This window comes from Urocitellus parryii, chromosome 1 (assembly GCF_045843805.1).
Source record: "Urocitellus parryii isolate mUroPar1 chromosome 1, mUroPar1.hap1, whole genome shotgun sequence".
Classification (NCBI taxonomy): domain Eukaryota; kingdom Metazoa; phylum Chordata; class Mammalia; order Rodentia; family Sciuridae; genus Urocitellus; species Urocitellus parryii.
The window spans coordinates 154,037,576-154,051,399 of record NC_135531.1 but is presented as its reverse complement, the minus strand read 5'-3'; the positions used below and the strand labels follow the sequence as shown (position 1 = coordinate 154,051,399).

The 13,824-nt window shown below is 42.8% G+C and overlaps 1 protein-coding gene across 4 annotated transcripts in view; it reads right to left on the bottom strand.

Moving 5' to 3' along the window:
- The window catches only part of Tenm2 (teneurin transmembrane protein 2), an 881,534-nt gene that overhangs the window by 470,971 nt on the left and 396,739 nt on the right, over nt 1-13,824 (bottom strand). The window lies entirely within an intron of this gene.

The following is a 13,824-nucleotide window of genomic DNA, read 5'->3' as shown; positions in this document are numbered from 1 at the left end:
CCACCGCCTGGTAGGGGAGGAGTCCTGTGCTCATTGACTGCCAGCTAGAAAATGACCTTCACAAAGGAGAACTATCCTGAGCATAATTTCCTACATAATGCGAGATTTAAATTTTTATTACCAAACAAAACCTACTTTTGACAAACCAGAAAAGAAAATCCAACATGTTCAAAAACAAGGCAGAAGGAAATGCTCATAAATCTTCCCTCAGGCCTCAGATAGTCATCTACTTGGTCGGAACCATTTTCCAAACTACAAGAGGAAAATTGATTGTTTAAACAATATTATTTAACAATCTCCCATTAATTGACACTTCCCCGTTGCTGAGTTCACCCAATTACATTAGCCTTGCAACAGCCTGCACACTTTCATAATTTTTAATAAAAATGGCCATTTTGCAAGGTTTAACTTGCTAAATAAGGGTATTAATTTCAATAAAGCAATTAACACATTTACATAATTTGATATTGTTATTTTAATAGAACACAAGAGCTTTAAAATGCAGTTACTAACACAGGAAGGAGAGAGTGGCCTATTCACATGCAAAAACTAAACTTTAGCTCCCTGAGAGAAACTTCTTCATAATAGCTCAATTTATATTTTAGAAATAAGTGGAATTAGAGAGTGAAGGGTTTGGAGGTTGGCATTTAATTCTCTTTTAGGCTTAACATCTGGATAAAGAACCTATGCAGGGGAAGAATGGAGACAGGAGGATGGCTTTGAGGAATTCTGCCATTAGATGGGAAATGGGACCTGGGTGTTCAGGTTTTCAAGGCTTCCCTTGTGATGGAGCCATTGGACGAATGTGGAGTTCTAGTCAGCATGGTCAGTTGGAGCACAAGGGAAAGGGAAAGAAGCATCTCCCTTCTGGGTTATAACTGGATTATCACTGGAAACATGCCGCCATATTTAGAAGTTAGTTGCAATAGCAAGCATTTTTTCTGGGGATTGAACCCAGGGCCTCACATATGCCAAGTGCTCTACTACTGAGGCACACACCCCAAACCCAAGCATTTGCTTTTTGATGAGCATGTCCAGGCATTGGACTTAACAGGCATCTCCTGATAAACACCAGGCAGTGCTGGCCTGGTGTTTTTATTGGATCTCTTCTTCAGTGCCAGAGACAGGGCATTTCCAAGAGACCTTGTGGTTCTCACCTACATTGTCTCTAGGAGCTGATGTGAAGCTTGTGTTTATTGGGGATGGCGATGAAGGCCAGCAACAGATGTCCAGCCTCCTGAGGCTGCAGACAACACTCAGAAGGAAGGACCCATCCCTCAGCCCCTCCATTCAAAATCAGAGAAACATGCCAGGTTTATGTACAGGCAGGTCTGAAAAGCCTTGGCAAAAACCAGGGAGGGAAAGGAGGCAGCTTGATTTCGTCTTTCTTGACTACCCTAAGACATTCGTTGCCAAAATGGGACAGAAGTAGGGTGGAAGAAAAGAATTTCAAGAATAGGAACTTCATGTGTAAAAGGCCTCCACCATAGCATCTAGCCCTAATCATCCTTGTTTTCAAGCAATCCAGGCTTAAAGCTGGTACCTGCCACATTCTCTGGTTCTGAGAGCCTCTGAGTCAAACCCAGAAGAGTTAAGTGACATGGTCAGGATCTGGCAGCAGGTTTCCAGTGAGAAAGGTGGCCATAAAAAAACAAAAACTGTAACATCCATATCCAAAAGCCAAGAGAAAGGGAGAGCTGATCTCTTTGGTAGCACACTACACAGAAAAGATCTGTCTTGGAGTTGGAATGACTTAGGTTTGAATTCCTGTCAGCTCTGTGGCCTTAAATAAACATCTAAATCTTTCTGGACCTCTGTTGTCATCTGGATCACAGTGCTCTAGTACCTCTCTCCCAGAGTTGTGAAGATTTACGGAGGAAATCCACATAAAGCACCCAGCAGCGTTCTTAGTACCAAGTATGGGCACATGATCTTAGATAGATCTAAATTTAAACCTTGGCCAGGGGGGGCTGAAAACTAGATCATTGTGGATGTGAAGGAGCTCTATTATGAGTTATGAGCTTCTCCACTTCTCTGCACGAGCTGAGAAACTGCAGATGTATAAAGTAGTGTGTGATTTAGGTGGGATTCAGAAGATGCCTCTTGGAGCCCAAACAAGATATGTAAAACCCAAGTTGAAGAAATGAATGGATTCATCACTGATTTGGCAAGCTATACTTTGGGTAGAGTTGGGGGATTCGCGTTGGTAACCATTTAAAAATTTAAAATGCACAACTTTTGCATTTGCACCGCTGGGATTTCTTCAATAAAACATATTTATTAACCTATCATGAAGACTTATTCTTTCAATTAATTACCAACAATAGAAATTCAAAGCAATCAATTCTCCAGGAAACACTGAAAGCAAGGGGAGTCTGGAACTGTCACAAACACCCACAGTCATTACCAAGCTCAGGGAGCAAAAGGCACAGCTGGGCATCAGTTCCAGAGTTTTCTGAAGAAGAAAGAGAAGGGAAGAAAGGAAGCCTCTTTGCTTTCATTCATCCCTACTGGTATGATCAAACTGGATTTTTTGATAAGGGATCATGAAACAAGGCTGTGAGTGGAAAAGAGTCTTATCTACATTTTCAGAGGCATTTCACTTGAAGTCTCCTTTTAAATTCAAGATACACTTTCCTAGTGCTTCTTCTGTGCCCCCTGGTAGGCCCCGCGTGGGGGGCTTAAGAGGAACCTCATAGTCCTGAGGCTACCACCAGAAACCAGCAATCTAGTTGGGTGGCTAGATGGGCAGTAATGACAGTGAGGTGTCGTACTTCTGACATTTCGTTAGCAGCTGAAGTAAGGCACTATTTTCACTAGGAAATTGACACATATTCAATACCTGGTACGCGCTAGCATATGGGAGGATTCCAGAAGGTGGCTGAGCATGTGAAAGGGGAGGTGATTGACATGGTGATGGGTGGTCATGGAGTGCAGTGCTTACAAGGTGACTTAGGCTGGGCTTCACACATGAGGGATATCAGTCTGCAGAGGGGAAGGGGAAGAAGTGAGATGGAGGGAGGGGACGTTTGGCAAAAGAGACAAAAGTAGGGAGGGGACGTTTGGCAAAAGTAGCAAGGCTTCCTGAGGAGTAGGAGATGCTTGATCTGTGGGAAATGGGAAGACATGAATGTAGAAAAGTAAACAAGGGGTAAAAGTGAAGAGCCCCCCTGGACTACTGCACTAGGGATCCAGGAAAGGTATTCAAGTAGGGATCAAGGGTCTGGCACACATTTAAGAGGGCTGGAAGGGGGCGCTGTTGCAGGAACACCAGTGTGTAGGGCAGACTGACAGTCTGCTAGGATGTATGTCAGAGGTGTTTAGCTTGCAAAATCCACAGAATTTGGTGACTAACTGAGCAAGCATTTAGCATGACACAAAGCACATAATTAGGACCATCTAGCATGTAGTCTAAGAATACATATGACAGACTGATAAAAACAGGCATATTACTTAAAGGTTTCCAAGAAATTTGCAGACTTTCTTTGTGTGTGTGTGTGTGTGTCTGACTTTTCTTAAAAGATGTTTTCCTTAGTGATAACCCCAACCAAAATATCTCATTTAAAACTGGGTGCTTCATTTTATAGCATATCATAGGAATTTGTTTGCAATAATCCGGTGGAAAACACTTGACCACAGTTTGGATGAAAATTTATTGAATCAATTTTCTGTGCCTTTAATTAAAACCGTGATTGGTGATAAATGTAAATTAGCATGAACATAACAAAACCATGGGAATATAAATTTGCTCCTACCCTTTATTTTGCTGGAGAATATTAATAGAGTCTAATTGGAAAACTGAAGTTTGAAAGAGAAATTTTAATTTAATGGACAATTATGAGGGGCCAGGATCAGTGGTTAGAAAACGCCCATAAGAATCTTCTCGCACAGCCAACTTGCCATGATCAGCCTTGGCTCAGTCTCTGGGTTCACCAAGTACTGCTCTTACTACTGTGTCAGCACAAGGGTCTCCTTCTGTTTCCTGGACGATCAGCCTACTATCCGTCTCAGGGGGCCCAAGCTCTGTGTTATCCTTGTATGGAACATTAGTCTCTGGGATCTCTGCATGTTTGGTCCTTTGCAGCATTTGGATCTCAGCATAAAGAACTGAAGTATTCCCTGACAGTTCTACCTTCATGATATTTTCCTTCTTCTGAATCTACCCCATCCTCTTTATTCTATAACCCTGCCTTTTCTGCTTTGATAACAATTCATTGTTCATTGAAAATATCTTACTGGATCACTTATCTCCTAACTGATTTTCTATCTGGACACCCTTCCCCACATAAACTGAAAGCTAGGCAACTTATTGGTCTGTACAGAGCTCTTTCGGAGCACCTCCATGGTGCCTGGGCCATAACAGGTGTTCATTAAAATATTCACTAAATGAATAAATGGTAATAAGCTGCAGAACACAGAGAGAGTACTGTGAACAGGGTTGTTAGGGATTTGTAAACAGTGGTGCTTGCTTTTGTTCAGTCATTCATTCAACAGATATTTACTGAGTACCTCCTGAGTGTTTGTTCTAGGTCCTGAAAGTTGAGTCTTCAGTCAAATAGACAAAATCAGAAAACTGCTGCAATGAATGAGGAGATTCAGAGAGGTTAAGAAACGTGCCCACAGACACAGAGCAAGTAAATGGAAAAACTAGTGTTTTGCCCTCAAAACCTCTTTCCCAAGACATTTACCTCTTTTCCCAAGTGTGCTCCTGGAGAGGTAGATGAGTCACACTGAAGCCTAATAGGGGTGCTACATTAAAGTCTGTGGTTTGCACTCCTATTTCCTGGTATTGTACTGCTATAAGATGCAACAAGATGCATAAAGCCAGAATGGACAAAAGCAGAGGCAGCAGTCCCTGGTCTACCAGTTGCCCCAGGTACATTGCAGAGTATTCAGGAAGTTACTGTAGCCAAGGCATATTGGCCACTGAGTCAGGGGAGCTGTGGAATTCAAGATTTATGCTCTGTGCATGTGGACCGAGCTTTCAGCCTGCCTGGACACCACCTGCTACATTATCTCCACATTCCTGCCTAGTGAGGTGTATGTGCAATTTTGGTAAATGAAGACTTGTTTTCCTTAGGACCTACTCATTCATCAAATATTTACTGAGCCCCGGCTATGTGGCATATTACACTAAGTGCTGGGGACACAGCAATGAGGCAGTTAGTCATGGTCCTTGCTCCTAGGAGCTAACTTTTAGCAAGAGAGACAGAAAAGCATCAGATATATAGGATGAGTGCTCTGAATGAAATAGGTCTTTGCGCCTCAGACTCTTGGCTCCGAGGGCGCAGAGTTACAGGGCGAGGAGAGGACTGTGAAAGGTTTCATGCACGGGGAGTCTTGCTTTTGTTTATTCTTTCCTTCAACAGCTCCTCTCTGAGCACCTACTAAGTGTTTGCTCTGGGACCTGAAAGCAAAGCAATCTGGTGAACAGACAAAATCTATAGCCTGAAGGGGTTTACATTCTCACGGGGGAGACACAGCGCAATACCCCAGAAAGCGCTGAGCGCTAGGAAGGCGAAATGAGCCTGGAAGAGGGAGCGGAGGGACGCTGAGTGTTTAGCTTTCCACAGCACCTAAGAGAAGCCATATCTGAGAGAGGCCTGCAGGAAATAACAGAGCAGGGAGCGACAGAGTGCAGCGAATGCCTAGCGCAGGCCTGTCAAGAGGGTTCCAGGGACAAGCAGTGCTCCGTTTTGCTCCTTCGTCCATTCAGCCAATATTTATTGGACACCTACTGAGTGCTTGTTCTCAAACCAGAAAGTGCAGCAGGAATGGAGGAAGCGAATGAGGGAATTTGCATGGACCAAGAACGGCAAAGGTGGGGGTTTGGAGGTGGGAGAATGTCCAACATATTTGAGGGACACAAAAGAGGTCCAGGGGTGCACCCAAGGGAGATGTGCAGAGAGAAGGTCAGAGACGTAACCCAGCCCTCACGGTGGGGGAGCAGGGGTTCAAGGTCTCTGTAAAGACTGACCTCTAGCCCTAGGGAGAGGGCAAGCCACTGGAGGGTGGTGGAGTTGTGGCAGGCTGCACCTGGCGCCCTCTATTGGCGATGCTGAGAACGCCCTTGTGAAGGAAGGAGGAATTAGAGAAAGAGTCTGAGGAGCAAAGACCTAGAGCCTGGGGTGTCGGTCTGCTTCTGGAAACAGAAAGAAGGCCTGCATGACCACAGAAGAGAGAGCAAGGGCGGGAGCGGCAGGGAAGGGAGACTCTTGCCAAATCAGGCATGGCATCTGGATTATATTCTGGATCTAGGGAAAGCCAAGGATGCAAGGATATTTCAACAAAACAAGCTAGTACGCTCTGGGCAAAGGACTGCCTGATAATGCTTTTCATTGCTGAGTGGGTCTTAGCCAGCGGTGGGATACAACAGTGTAGTTTGTGAGCAGTGACTAAAAAGAACGCCTTAATTTTTAAATAGCATGCCAATAGAGTTACAATTACTGAACACACAACCTCGTGTGTATTTAATGACAGATGCATTGATTACAGTGTTCAAGTCCTTCAGGGACAAAGACATCTAGCACCATCATTACAGCTCCAAGGGGGGCTGTTGTTACCAGCAGCCTCTGCGCACTACCTACCAATGTCCTGCCTTACTTCTCCATTGTGCTCTGTGTTGGAAAAGATGTTTTCTGAAATTTAGGGGGAGATCCATGGCCTAAGGAGAATCATATGTAAGACTTTCATGGAAATGTGTTGAGCATTCGCAACTCTTCTTGACACACCTCTTCTACTCCTTTTTAATTCACAAGGGTCCTAAAATTCTTTGCTAAAAGAAAGAAAGGAAAAAAAAAAACTCCTCTCTCTCTCTCTCTCTCACTCTCTCTGTGTGTGTGTGTGTGTGTGTGTGTGTGTGTGTGTGTGTGTAAATGAGCAGCACCTCATTCTGACCACATATCACCCTTGACATCAGAGCCTCCTCATTCCAGAGACTCACACTGCAGTTTATTTCTGATGGTTAAATGGATGGGGTTCAAGTGATTCCTTTCACCAAATATTAACAGCTAATCATGCGGTGAGCTGTGGCCACATGCTCGCTGCCACCAGTAATTGTCTGCTTGGAGGAGTCAGTGTCTGAGGGAAGCCAGAAGCCGCACAGTTGAGCTTCTCCCATGGAGGCCTGCAGGCTGCGTGAAAATCAGCAGCTGGAACTCAAGACAGATGTTCCGCCAACTTCTGCCACTCCATACTGGTCCTGGTACAGAGACAGAGCCTCCCCAGCATCTTTGAGAGTTTTACCTCTAAAGCATGAAGTAGAGAGAAACATTGTCCTGAGGATTTCATGTCTAGTGTCATTTTTTTTAGATTAATTATTTACTTATTTTTTTGGTGCCAGGGATTGAACCCAGGAGTGTTCAATCCCTGAGTCATATCCCCAGACCTTTTTATCTTTTATTTATTTTTTTTTTATTTTGAGACAGAGTCTCACTAAGTTGCTTAGGGCATAAGTTGCTGAGGCTTGATTTGAATTTATGATCCTCTCGCCTCAGACTCCCAGGCCACAGGGATTACGGGTGTGTGCCACCATGCCTGGCTAGATTATTTCAGTCTTAAAACTGAAAAAGTAACAGCAGATGGTTTTAAAAAGAAAAACACGATGAATATGTTTTTTTCTGATTTGGGGGATTCACTTGCAGTTTTTCTTGGGTCCTATTGGAAATGGAGGGGAAAAAGTCATGGTAGGCAGAATAATAAACTCCCAAAGATGTCCAGGTCCCTGGAATCTGTATCTGTATCACTTTACATGGCAACGGGGGCGTTGTGATGTGATTTCAGTTAAAGACCTGCAGATGAGGAACACACCTGGATTCTTCAGATGTGCTCAAACTAGCCCATGGACCCTTCTAGGTGGAGAAACCTCCATGCCTGTGTTCAGAGGGAAAGATGGCAATCCAAGTGATGCCACCTGCTGGCTTTGAAGATGAGGAAGGGACTATGATCCCAAGACTTCAGGCAGCCACTGGAAGCTGGAGAAACTGAGGAAACAATCTCCCCCGGAGACCCCAGAAAGATTCAACATCATGAAGATACCCTGATTTTAGCCCAGGGAAATTCCAGACTTCTCTCCCACAGAACTGCCGGGTAATGACTGTGTATTGTTTCAAGCCACTGTGTGTGTATGTCTGTGACGACAGCAAGAGTAAAATCAACATCCAAGGTTTTCAGTGGCTTTTGATACAAAATCAAACCCCTCAAAAACTTCTCTAGTGGTGTAGTATATTTTTAAAAACCTGCTACCTAATACAGCTGGTTGTATTAACTGCCTTCTCTCTATAAGGAAATAGGAATTAGGTATAACATGAAGTTAATGAATGATTAAAAGACAAAAGTTCCTAGGGCTGTTAAGTCCCTTAATATTGTAGTAAGTAGGATCAAAAGAGAGATGGGCTATGTTTTCCTCTTAGAAAATTAAGTAATTGGGAAACTAGAAGGAAGGGATTTATTATGCTAACTGTGCATGCCTGTTTCCTAATAAATTGCCAGTTGCAATAGATTACCGCAGCTTTCATTCCAGCAGAATATGCACCCAATGCATATTGCATAGAGCTCACTGCAGATCCTCATCTGAGCAATACATGGTACATTCAGGTAACTAAGGGAACTTGAAGCTGCAGTATAACCTGAAACAATAATAAATCATTGCCTTCCTTCCTCTGGGCTTCTACTTTCACCCAAAAGCTCCACGGTCAGCCCAACACCTCTACTTAAATTATGGCCTCCTATGGAGCCAGGGAGTACACATTATTTCCCCTCTCTCTTGAATACATCTTCTACTGAAATAAATAAATACAATATTTCAGAGGGAAGAAAAATGCCAGTGAACAGAATCCTTTTACAAACACAGCAACCAGATGTGAGCATCTGCTGTAACTGCTCACTTATAAATGGGGGTGGGGAGAATCACTTAAGTATCAACAATAAATTCAGTTCAACAAACGTGCCGAGCACCGTAGAGGGAAAAGGCTGCATTTGCATCCTGGAATATGGATGAGACATTCGACTTCACTCACTCTTACTGTAGAGACGGTATGAAGGACCCAGGAACTAGAACATTCCTTAGTTTCATCACTGCCCCAAATGCCCAAATAATGAGTTCTCTGTTAGTATGACACTTTTTGTGCTATCATGTGTTAAGAAATACAGATGGTTTGGCTTTATGTTTCATTGATTTTGCTTGTTTTTAACAATTTAAGTTTAACTAAGTCTAATATTTTCACACCCAAAATATTATTTCACACCCCAGATATCCCACCCCAAACAATTCACATAAAATAGCAGATCTGTGGGTCCCACTCTATGTTTTATGAAACATTTGTAACATATGAAGCTATTTCTTAAAAAGAAATGGGTTTGGAAATGCTTTCCTTTTTAATTAAATACTCATAAACGTTCTATAATATAGATGCTTATTTAAGTTAGCTGGACACAGAGCTTCCTGAATTTATTGGGACTTAGAATCTCCCTTCCTCAAGATTTTTCCCTCATAGAAAACACTGTCTTTCAGTATCTGTGGTGGATGCGTTCCCCTCGTGGATTCCAAACTCCATGACTCAAGTCCCTTACATAAAATGGCATTCCATTTGCATACATCTATGCATGTACTTCCAGACACTTAAAATCATTTCTAAATGACTTGTGATGCTCAATAAAATGTCAATGCAATATTCATAGTTATTGTGTAGTTTAATAAGTAAGGCAAGACAAAAAGTCTGTCCCTGTTCAGTATGGATACAATATTGAAAAGAAAGTATTTTCAACCTCAGTTGATGAAATACATAGGTGTGGAATCCACAGCTGTGTTGCCCTGGACAGAGGCTGACTGTATGCTGTCACCTGCAGCACATCAGTGAGGTTTTCTCGACCTGGGTGCTTCTGACATCTTGGGGCAGCAATGCTTTGCTTTTGGCTGGGATGGGAGAGGTTGAGGGAGGAGCCTACCCTATGCATTTCAGGATGGTGAGCAGGGACCCTGTGTTCTCCTCAGCAGATGCCAGCCATACCCTCCCACTTATACACAAGAGGAAATGCTTCCGGACACAGGGCAAAACTGCCATTGGTTGAGAGCCACTCTTCTAGATAATCTGCCCAGCCCTGGGAAGACTCTTTTTTTTGTGTGTCATTTATTGCAAAAAAATTCTGGGTATTTTGATTTCACATCTTCTTTGCCGCTAGCTGAGACATGAGCCACCGCTTAGACTATTTACCGTCTGTCATTCTGAATTCATTCTCAGCTCATCAAACATTCATTTCACCTTTCACCTTCTCAGAAGCACAGCCTTTCCCTGTGGACACCCAGTTCCAGCTGTTCAAGGTATCCCTCTGGTCTCCAGGATCCTCCAAACTCTAGCCTTCAGGACTTCTTCTCACATTCTTGTATTGTCTTAGACTCTCAATTCTTGTCCCCACAGAGCTACTTTCCCCATCTTGTCCTTTGTAGTATGTCATCGGCACCAGGGGTACTGACCCAAGGAAAGAACTTGGTCCAGTGGGGCCTTCCCAAGCATGTAGGCCAATCCATTTCAAACAGTGTTTCCTCTCCAGGATGGACCTTGAAAGGCGATGCCTGTTTTACTAGCCATGAGATCTCCACTCGGCCAACATCTTCCTTCTCTTCTGTTTTAACTGCATTACTAATCTGTCCTCACATTTTTTTTGGGGGGGGGGAGAGTTGGGATTTAAATTCTTTCCACCTTTCTTTAATTTCTGTATAACAGCAGAACAATGCTTATCATCTAAAGAAGCATTATGCACATGTTGCTGGAGTTATACTTCAGGTTTAGTTACACTACTTGGAACTTCTTTCGGACATGTGTGTCTCAACAGAGTGCCCTATGCTTCATGCATTCTGTATTTAATTCATACACCAAGAAAGCTGAAAAACAGGTCTGAGTGTCATCATGGCACAGATAGAGAAACTGAGTCTCAGAAAGGCTAAGTGACAGGCACAGGTGACAAAACTGGTATAACTTTAAGGAAAGAAGAGGAAAATCAAACTATTGATCTAAACTAGATCTTAACCCAGTCTTAATTGTGCTCAGAAGTTGACTTATCATTAATAATTAATAATTTGTATGAAACATAATCTGTACTATGTCTGCCCACCATAAAATGGATTAGATAATTCAGATATTAAGTGTCATGCAACTTATCTTTGAACCACATGGCAAATGGCCCTTTTACTTCCAGGGGTTAAGTGGGTTCTGTGCTCTGCTGTCCTACTAGTCACTCACCCAGCAAATCCTTTGTACTGATCTCACATGCATGGTCTCTGGCCAGGCAGAGAAGACTGAGATGACATACTTATTTTAGAGACACAGACTGAGCCACAGAGAAGCTGTGACTTGTCCATCACCAACCCTTCCATGAGAGGCTCAGGACACAATTTATTCACTACTAAGTCCAACAATGATTCTTCCACTCCACATAGGTTCATGTGGGATCCTTGGTGGGGCTGGTTTTGCAACAACAAAGTGGGGAATCAGTGGATTACCAGGAAACAAAGAAATGTATGCCACAGCAGAGTGGATGATCATGTCTCTGAACCTGACCCAGCAAGGGGTGGGGGTGGCCAAGTTAGGACAGAGGAAGTCAGTGTGCACCTCCGATTCAGGGAATAACCAGGATCATACCTCTAACATCTGATTCATATATGAATGCTAGATGTTGTTCAGAAGAGCATAGATCTTTAAAAATCACTTTTTAAAAATAAAAACATCTTTGGAAATTAGCAGTGTTAAAATCCCAGACAAGTCAGGGTATTTGACAAATATAGAACAACTAACTTCTAATTCCAACTTGAAGTACATTATGTTGTTTAGATATAATTATGCTTTGTCTAAACATTCCTTTTGGAATAGTACCTATAAGTATGTAGATATAATTTCTGTCCCGCAGAAGCTAGAGTCCTTAATTATTTTAATCCCCATTTGCAGATTGAGAAACTGAGACTCTGAGAGGTGAACCAAGAGCACACAACCTGTCAATCATGAAGCTTTGATTGTAACCAAGAGTTCATTCTGAAGGTCATGCTTATTTTCTTTGCTGCAAGTCTATTGACCAGAAAGAGAAAAATACTGCTTCCTCAAAAAGCAGAGGAAAATCTTTATATTTTAAACACTAATAAAACCTCAAAATACATGGATTGTGTAAAAACTACAGCATTCTAGAAAAATTAGGAAGCATTCAAGGAGGCAAAGAATTCAGAGTATGAAGTATGTGCTGATAAAATCATTCAAACACAACTTGGGTTATTTCGGGATAGCTGAGAATATGTTCCATCTATTTCTAAGTCATCGCACTTTGAGAATTTAAAGTGGGGAGGGGTGTCAGCTTATAGTAGAGAATGATGCACTCAGAATAGGACTTGAAGTTCAAGGTAAAGAAACAGGTTACTTGCTAGAAGAAGGACAAAAGCCAAGTAAATATGACTTTCTATACATTATACTCACTTGAAACTAAAGGAAACAAAAAGGAATTACACTTAATTTTTTTTCTCTCTCTAGATTTCTGTATCACGGACAGAGTCGTGGCTTGCATCAGCAAGCAGAAGTGACGCAGTTTCCAAGTCCTACAGCTTAGCATCCACTTGGAATCCTGAGACTTGCATAAAGGAAAGCCCTGTATTTTATTTTCAGCAGTTTCACTGGCAGCCGTCCAACTCATTTTATTTATTAAAAACATAAATAAAATACAATGGATTTTTAAAAAGAAAGAAGCCATTTTCCAGGCTTCCCGTCCTGGGCTCATTCCGCATTCCATGGGTCTCCCTCCCCAAAGGCCACAATCTGGAAGTTATGTAAATATTAACGATAAAAGCCGGTGAGTGAAACTGCTGCTAATTCCAACTGACATTAACCCGTTGCTGATGAAAACCTGAATCTTGGTATCAACTCTCAGATGAAAGGCACAGGAGGGATGTGCCTCTCACAGACATGACAGGACAAGGAGGACCGGGTGGCACTGGAGGAGATGAAAGCAGGAGTCGACAGAGAAGCAGATTGCTGGAGAGGCGTGCATGCTGAAGAGACACCTTGGGGTCTTCCAGATATGGTGTTCCAGTCACCAGCCCCCAAATGACTTGTAGTCAAGCCTTTGTGGCAGCAGCCACTGTCTCCACTTACAAAGGGCCTGTCACTTGCCTGTACTCCTAAGGAGATATGGTGACCGGGGCCACGATCCTGTGCAGCCTGGCAGGGCCTCAGGCCCCTGGTGCACACTGTCAGCTGTGGATGGTTTGTGCAAAGGCTGGAAGGACTGACTGTATCTTTCCTCCAAGCACCTACCTCTCCCAGTTTTGGCAACAAGCAGTGTGTCTAATTGCTGGACTTTCATTTTCCCTCTTTGGAAGAGTCCCATCTGAAACATGTTCAGTTGCTTTAAAAAAATAGAGGGAATCCAAGCTTTAAAAATATTCCCTAGTGGGCATGGCGGTGCATGCCTGCAATCCCAGTGATTTAGGAGGCTGAGGCAGGAAGATTGTAAGTTGGAGACCAGCCTCAGCAGTTTAACACTAAGAGACCCTAAGGAATTTAGTGAGGTTCTGTCTCAAAATGTAAAATAAAGAGGACTGGGGATGTGGCTCAGTGGTTAAAGGCCCCTGGGTTCAATTCCTCGTATCAAAATAAATAAATACACACACATACATACACATATAAATACCCAATAACAGAAGCATTCTAAAATAACTCAATCCCCGAGTTGTGGTGGACACTCAAGTGTCACAAACAAATAGGAGAATGTGGCAGGAATGCATTTTATACTTAACTGCATATGTGTTATACATAAATAAAAACCCAAAGATGGATGTTTTACACCCAC